This window comes from Anolis sagrei, chromosome 4 (assembly GCF_037176765.1).
Source record: "Anolis sagrei isolate rAnoSag1 chromosome 4, rAnoSag1.mat, whole genome shotgun sequence".
In the NCBI taxonomy this organism is placed as follows: Eukaryota; Metazoa; Chordata; class Lepidosauria; order Squamata; family Dactyloidae; genus Anolis; species Anolis sagrei.
Window position 1 is genome coordinate 224958390 of NC_090024.1, and position 8928 is coordinate 224967317.

Here is an 8928-nt window from a genome sequence, read left to right on the forward strand (position 1 = left end):
AGGATGCTTGCCATAGATGCAGGTGAAACGTCAGGAGAAAATGCCTTTAGAACATGGCCATATCCTGAAAAAACCTACAACAACCCAGTGATTCTGGCCATGAAAGCCTTCAACAATTTATTAATTTGTTTTATATGGGTTATGAAATGCACAATCTGTTTGTTTAGTTATGATTTTTGTTGAATTCTGTGTCAATAATTTCTGTTGCTTTTAACACTGTATGCCGCTTTGAATCCCACCCATGAGAGAAAAGCGGGATAAGAATAAATAAATAAATAAATAATACTGTATGCTTTTTGCTTGTTACTTCTGTAATGTACTTCCTTATTATTATTACAACTCCCCAAATTCCCCAATCAAGCATGGCTAGCGGTCACATTGGGGAGACAGGTACGACTCCCCAAACAGATTTGAGGAGTTGAAGACTGAAAAAAAAAAAAACAACAACTTTCCAGGCTTTGATTGCAACTTCACTTCCTTTTTTAGACTCTTCCTGGAGATCTGATTGCTGAGACAATTTCTCATCATCATCTTTATTTCTATCCTGCCTTTCTCTGCTAACAAGAACATGACATAGCTCATTAAAATTTAAAAATAAGACAAATACAAATATTAAAAAACCCAGAAATTTGTATCATGACCACAAGTTAAAATGCAGTTAGAATACAATACCATTAAAATTTTACATAAAGGGTAAACACATTATCCAACACCTCACCCACAGCATCCCCAGCAGTGTGCTCCTCATCCTTCCCCAAATGCCTGATGGCAAATTGTTCAGAGTGGACACTTGTAGGACAAGGTGTAAGGACTTATTTTGTGCCTGGTTACATCTGATGAATCTTGACGTTTCAATAAAAGAAAGTCATTCTTGCAAGCATGAAGTCAGTCGATCCCTTTAATAGGTGACTCAAATTGATGGAAATTGGGGCTGGGGTGTATTGTATTATTAGGGAGACCAAATAACTTGCTCTGGATTCTGCAGGCCTCCCAATCTCATGAATACAAATTCCATTTTCTCCTGTTTATTTATAATAAAGCTTTATTATGCATAACAGTACTGCCAGATTCCTTGTATGACCCGGGAACAACAACAACACGTTTCTCATTTAAAGAAGCAAGAACACTTTTCTGGCAACACAGCAATGACTGAATATTTAGGAAGACAGATGATTTCATGTTAACTCCTGCTGACATGCAATATGTCAATTAAAATATTAGCATAATTTTAATTCAAGAGATTGATTGTTGTTTTAAAAATCCTTTACCTTATTTTAGGATAATCCATCATTGTTTGCTCTCTGAGAGGAACAAGGTGTGTTTATTGTGTTTTATAGCCAGGTCAGAAATGACACCTATTGACCTAAATCCATCTGTTACTTCCAGCTAGACACTTTGATGCAATTGATGAATGGGGAGTCAAAAAATTATGTAAACAACACTGATTCAATGAATTTACTCTAATTGGAATTGCCAATAGGATTCAGGCCGCTTAGTGAACAGTCACTCCACATTCCCTTCTCTTTGCACAATTTTATTATAAATGGGTGTCATCTCTCCATACGACAAGAAAGGGAAATTCCACGTTTTGGGGATAGAATGAACACAATGGTCAAATTTTGTATTGTCATATCAAGCTGATTTATTTGCATGGATTAATTTGTTGATTAAAATCCTGTTGGTTGCATATATGTGTGCTATACAGGATTCTGGTTTTTTTTCGGTGATGATCAAGGACCCTAAAGCAGCTGTCAAGTCTCAAGAGATGCAGTGATAGCCATTCCCTGATCACAAAAAGAGGGAGGCATATTGTCCAGTTGTCCCGATTTGACAGGTACTATTCTGATTAATTGTCTGCTTCCCCACTTGCTTAATTGCTTTAAAAATTGCACAATTTTTCTCCCCCCCCCTCCTCCTGAGCTTTTTTTAGTTGTTACAAACTGAATTCAAAGTGCAAACATTATGAGTGTGAGAAAAGACACAAACAAGGAAAGGTTGCAGTAGCTTGCTTTTGCCAGCTCAGTTAGCTCAACAGGGAGAAGAGGATTTTTTTTCCCTCTTTCCATTAAGTTTAGGCAAAAGGAAATTGCTGAAGTGTTGCCTAGCATGTGTTTTAAATACTTAATGGTCAATATTTTAATGAGTTTTATCATCTTTTTGGTTTAAAGGTAAAGGTAAAGGTAGTCCCCTGACATTAAGTCCAGTCATGTCTGACTCTGGGGTGTGGTGCTCATCTCCATTTCTAAGCCGAAGAGCCAGCGTTGTCCGTAGACACCTCCAAGGTCATGTGGCCGGCATGACTGCATGGAGCGCCGTTACCTTCCTGCCAGAGCGGTACCTATTGATCTACTCACATTTGCATGTTTTTGAACTGCTAGGTTGGCAGAAGCTAGGGCTGACAGCGGAAGCTCACGCCGCTCCCCGGAATCGAACCTGCGACCTTTTGATCAACAAGCTCAGCAGCTCAGTGCTTTAAACCACTGCACCACCGGGGGTTTACTTAATGTCAATTATTTGTACTGCAATTGTTTGTTTGTTGGCATCTTATTGTTTGCCAGTTGTAAAGCGCCCTGAGTCCCCCTTCAGGGGTTGAGAAGGACAGGATATAAATATTCAAAATAAATAAATAAATATATTCTTCCTCATTAATAACTTTTACCATCTTGATCTCATTTTGATGTTGGTTGGCCACATGGGTCCTGGTATTCGGCTGTGTAATGTTGAAGAGTATGAGGAAGGTGGTGAGGATTCAGGTAACCAAGAAGCAATCTGTCTTAGCTACACCTGCCACTAATGGGAAGAAAAATGGAGTTGCTCTCCTGGATAGAGAGAGTGAACTCATTTCAGTCATTGTAGTAACATCTCTCTAGGTAACAGCTGTTGGAAGGAAGACAGGACGAGAGAAAAACAGGGTACAAATCATCATCCTCACCCATATACAGAGTTTGCATTCCAGATGTATGATGGAGAATCTTCTCTATTACATTCACACCTGCCTCAAACAGACAAAGATTTTTCTCCCACCCTGGACATTCCACAAATATATAAATCTCACTTGCCTGGTTTCCCACAGACCTCACAACCTCCGAGGATGTGGGTGAAATGTCAGGAGACAATGCTTCTGGAACATGGTGATATAGTCTGGAAAACACACAGCAACCAACTTCTCTATTATGTTTATATCCTGCAAGAGTTCCACAGCCTGGGAACAATCCTTAAGCAGCCTCGAGTGTTTTTCCCCCCCAGAAGTACTAGTGAATTCATAATGATCAGTTACCATGCAATTATGAAGGGGTTTTTTGGGAAGGAGTTTTTGTGTTTTCTAAAATGCATTTGAATTGCATTTATTATATTTTAATTATGTTTTAACGTAACCCACATAGTACTATATTTTTTATAATTTTTGTATTTGCTTGGTTTTAAACGAGGACAAAAGTGTGTAGTTGTTAGCTGGAGTCCCCATTGGGTGAAAGGTGGGGTATAAATAAAGTAAGTAAGTAAATAAATAAATAAATAAATAATACATAAATGTGAAACACCTCTTCCTGAGACTATAGAGATTAAATATATACTAAGAAACATAGAAATACTGAATGTGGAAATGTGTGAACAAAAGACGATGTTATAAAAAAACGAAGGTAAGCAATTTCATTAGTGCAACCATTCAACCATGAGAATACCGTTACTGCAATATATTCCTCTGGACTTGCTGTTCTTGAGTTCCAAAACAACACCTGCTTTATGAATTCTCACAAAGAAAGAGGAGTCTACCCCACACAACATGCATGCAAAATGACTCAGTAGCGAAACATCATTGCCCATATTTCACTTTTGAAAACAATTATTATGGTTCTTGACAGATGTAATATTCTTGCTGTAATCTTATTAGTTGGAGCAGTAATAATATGGCAAGTTGTAGTCAGGATGAATTTATTTTCAAAATCAAACTATTCATCCTCAGTGATACCTGGTTTTTGCAAGAGCAGGTGGTTTAATTCTCCCAACCAGTTACTAATAAATAGCATTTGGGAAATCAAAGACAGAGACTCAAAAGTAATATCATTTATCTATTCTTGTGAAACTGAAGAAAAAGAATTTTCATTGCCATCCTACATGTATTTACTCAAAAGTATATCTCATATTCAAGATAAAGATACAAAGAATGGCAGAGGGAAAATACATTCAGACTACTATGAACATTGTACGGAGAGACAAAAGTATCCCCTATGGTTTGGTTCAAGGACCCCCATGAAGGCCTAAGTTCCAAAATCAATGGATGCATACGTTTCTTATAAAATGGCATTGTTACATAAAAAGGCAAAATCAAGGTTTGTTTTCTGGTATTTTGGGGCTTGGAAGGACAGTATGTTTAAGCCATGGATGATTAAATCAATGGATATATAATCTGTGGATATTCACCTATATTTTGCCACATCTTCTATTTTTCGATATCTGCTTCAGTTGGGAAACTGCAGTTGTATATTGGTGTACAAATGAAAGAATAAATACATATGTGATCCTCATATACCTATCCTGTAAGCTGTCCTGTATGTTTAATCTGGTCTCCAGCTGCTTTTCAGTTGACCCCCATTACATCCACTACTAAAAGACTGTTACTAAAAGTTGCAAATATATATATTTTCCCTCTTTTTGCAAGTGCTGTTCTAACTCTCCAGTTGTAGTACCTGGATAATAATACTAATCATCATCATCATCATGATTTTTATTTATATTATGCCCTATCTCCCTGAAGGGACTCAAGGGATAGCTGCATAAGTCCAAGCTCCTCAAAAGAATCAAATAACATTCAACCAAATGCTCATTCCTTTGGTTTATCTAACATTAGGAAAGAAATGGATAAGACCACCTGATATGCAAGTGCATCAACAAAAGGAATGTATCACCCAAACCTGCAAGTGTCCTGATTTGGCAGCGATGGTCCCAATCAATCCTTTGTGTCACTCCACATTTTCAGCTGCTTCAAAACTGTCCATGCTCCTCTCTTGTTCTCCTACTTTCTCTCTTTGCTTACTTCAGTGGCTGCAAGCTGCTCAAAATGCAAAAGTAGTCTTCACTCAGTTCAGCAGGGGGGAGAAAGTGAGGGGTTGAATGTCTCCATTTCCACTAAACATAGGCAAAAGCAAACTGCGAAGTCATGCCATATCTGCTAAGATACTCTGCTATCCCAATGAAGAACAGCATCAACTTTATCAGGCCTCTCATTCACAGATTCTGAGGCATAAATGAAGGTTCAGTGCCTATGAAAGAGAAGGTTTTACAGCCATTGTTGAGACATGTAAAACCACTTTTGCAAGACTGCATTTATATTTATTTATTTTCCCTTTCTCACGCAAGAAGGAGAATGGGTTTTTAAGGATACTTTGTATTAAAATGAAAAAAAGACTATTCTTCCTAATGGAATATCTCAACTATTTACAAGTCCAATTTAGGCATTTAAAAGTAATTGATATGTTTCACAAATACACCAAGATGAAAATACTGTATTTACTTTTCAGCAATATGTAAACAGTGACAGACATAAGGGAAGTTATAAGAGGTACAGTGACAAAACTGAAAACTAGGGTCAGAATTCAGGGCCAATGGGAGATACGGATGAACCTGTCTTACAACTGGAATACTCAAGCTGACATTAAAGGTAAGGTTGGGAGAAGCCTGAATTCCCATAATCAATCTCAATCTCAATCTCATAATCAATCTCAATCTCTCTCTCTCTCTCTCCACACACACACATACACACCAGCTATGCTGGCTAGGGCTAATGGTAGTTTTAGCCCAGATCAAAAGCAAGTATTTTCTTTCTCTCTCCCTCTACTCCTCAGATTACATAGAGGGTGTTTACATGTAGACAATTCAAAACCATCACAAATAATTTCTGAGACCAAACAACAAGGAAGGTTTTTTGCCTTCAGCCTTGTAAACAGACTCCTATATTAGATGAACTTTTGATCAGAGAGCCATTAAAGCTCTTCACACATTTCTAGGAGTGCAAGACAAACCCAGTGACCTCACATGGAAATGAACAATTTTAAGAATTAGCTCTGTATGCTTCCTCTGGAGTTGTTCATCTGCACAGTTCCAAGTCATAGCAGATTGCTCACCATAGTCAACCTGGTTGGGGTGCATTGAAGGCATTAAGCTATGAGAAAAAGCTACCCCCAACAATGTCAGCATCTGCGTATGGTTCTCTCATTGCTTGGCAGGTTTCATTTTAGCAGGTGTGCATTGTTTACGGCTTTTGCACAATCTGTGATTTTGCACCTGCTTGCAATTTTTTAAACTTATTAGAAGTGGACAGTGCGGCTCATCCTTTTATATTATGTTAGTCTATTGGCTGCATACAGCTTCTAGATTATTAGTGACAAGTGGTTTGGGTGTATTCTGGAAGGCTAGAATACTCTGAAGAGAAGGGCCAGAGCTCTTATGGTTTTAGCCAGCCAATACCAGGCAGGGTAGCAGATAGTGCTAAATCAGGCCCAGCAGATATAGTGCAACAAGAAGCCCTTAGTCAAGGCATGTCTGTTGTTCAACAAAAGAAGTACTAAAGTGGTGGACACAAGAAGAATACAAGAAATACAGCTAAAGTCATAACAGCTAAAGTCATAAATGCAATGGCAATTAAGCCAGAGACTGACAATATTAGACCAAAGTCAGATGCCAATAGAGACAAGTGTAATAGGAATTCCCAGAATGGAAGGAACTGAGAAATACAGAAAATAGATTTGGTATTTCCAGAGTTAGGAGCTGATATGTTTCCTAACAAGTTACTTTGGTGACTGTTTTTTTTTATAGCAATGAAAGGAATGATGTACTGTTTTGTACATTGATAGTCATGACCACAATTCACTCCTTTTAAGTGGAATGGAAATGGGTTCTTTGACTCCTACTCATTACTGAGTGGGTGTGCTGACTCACTTCACAGAATAGAAGGGAGAGCAATGGGTAGCTGTCTTTTGCTGCAGACCAGAAAGATGGATGCCCAGAAGGACTGCTGCATTTCTTCTGCATTTCCCCCATAATTTTCAAGCAGCAATATCTGAATTAGCCACTTGTGTGTATGTGTGTGTTGCGGGGTGGTGGTGGTGTAATTATCCTTTTAGTTCAAAGCAAAATTGCAACAGCAATAGTAACTTGCTTTCTGGACTGCAATAATGTTGAGAAAACATGACTTGCTGGGCATTTAGAATGAGCAAAATGATTACATCCAACATCCTGCATTTCCCAGTTTGACTTTTGTGGATTTGATTATTCATAGATTTCATTAAAATGTCCTTTCCACTAATCTCTAGATCAGTGGTTCTCAACATGTGGGTCCTCAGGTGTTTTTGCCTACAACCTCCAGAAATCCCAGGCAGTTTACCAGCTGTTAGGATTTCTGGGTGTTGAAGGCTAAAACAACTGGGCACTCACAACTTGAGAACCACTGCTCTAGGTCCTCCAGTTGTGCTTCCAGCAGAAGTTGACCATAGAATCATATTGGAGTACTTAAACCTTCTTACAAAGGTGTTACCTAATAGATATAAAAAAGCTACTCCCTTTTGTGTAATTTTTCTCCACTTTCATGGGGATCTTGTGTACCTAACCCCAACAATTGTGGAGGGCTGGCTGTAGTACCTTTTAAAACAAACATCCCAAACTCTAATTGTCTCTAGCTGTTTCTGTTTCTACTACTCATTCATTCTCTACCCATCCTATATAGTGGTAGCTAACTAGAGTCTTTCAGTAGAAGTCTCTAAGTGTGGACACCTCCCCCTGGGTCTGTGAACTCTACTGTCATCTTTGCTTCTGATTCTTCCACACAACCTCTGGAGGACATGGATCCTCAGCTATTCTCCCTTCAGGGTCCCAGATCTTCTTTGACACTAGAGTCCAGTTGTTCCTGATAAAGTCTGCTCTCTGGGGGCTCTGAGTCCATATCTTATGAGGACTGATCAGCAAGGGCAAAGCAATAGCTATGGACACTCTTTGAATTTTCTTTTTATTATTGTCATGAGCTCACACACATAAAAGGACGACCTACTCAGAAGGAGGTGGGGACAACGAAAGAGATGTGGGAAGCAACATGCCGAAGGCAACAAGATCAAACACTTGTTAAAAAAATTAACCAATAAAAAGGGGGATGACAGCTGTTCAGGAAGAAGAGTCTATCTCTCTGCTCAATGTGTTTTGAGAGCAACCCTGTCTCAAGAGAGAGAGACTTCTCATCTAAAATGCACAGAAATAAAACACCCATGTCAGACTAGCTCTGCAGCAGGTTTTTATAATGTTAAGCTTTTTAATCGCTAAGCTGCCTATTCTGAAGCTTTTTGTTTTAACGTGGTAACCTTGATCTTCTGTTGTTTCTGCGACTTTTTTTAAAAAAAACTTGAAAGGACATTTTCTTCCCCATCTGAAAAGCTGCATTGCTATGTCATAATGTATTGCACATTAACATTCAGCACAGTGTTATGTGTTCTGTCTAATTCTGTGTCCTTATGGGCCTGGGATTGGAAACAGTGCATTCTGGTTTTGTCCATTGCTCAGGAAATCAAGGGCCACTGGGATTTTGCACATAAGAAGAATATCACAGCAAGGGAGAGATCAGCTTCGGGCCCTTCCAGACAAGCCCTATATCCCAGGATCTGATTCCAGGTTTTCTGCTTATCTTGTATTATCTGGCAGTGCAGACTCATATAGTCAAGTTTAAAGCAGAAAACCTGGGATCAGCTCCTGGGATAGAGGGCCTGTCTGGAAGGGCCCCTAGACTCATCCATTAGCCTGAAGGGGCATCTGAACAAACAGTTGTTTTCTCCTTATCCCCATCCCCTTGTTTTTCCTTTTCTATCATGTCTAACATATTATGAAACAGTGCATTGGTACTATCATAGGTATCCACTCCAGTACTGAGCAAATGTTGGACTATGACTCTGG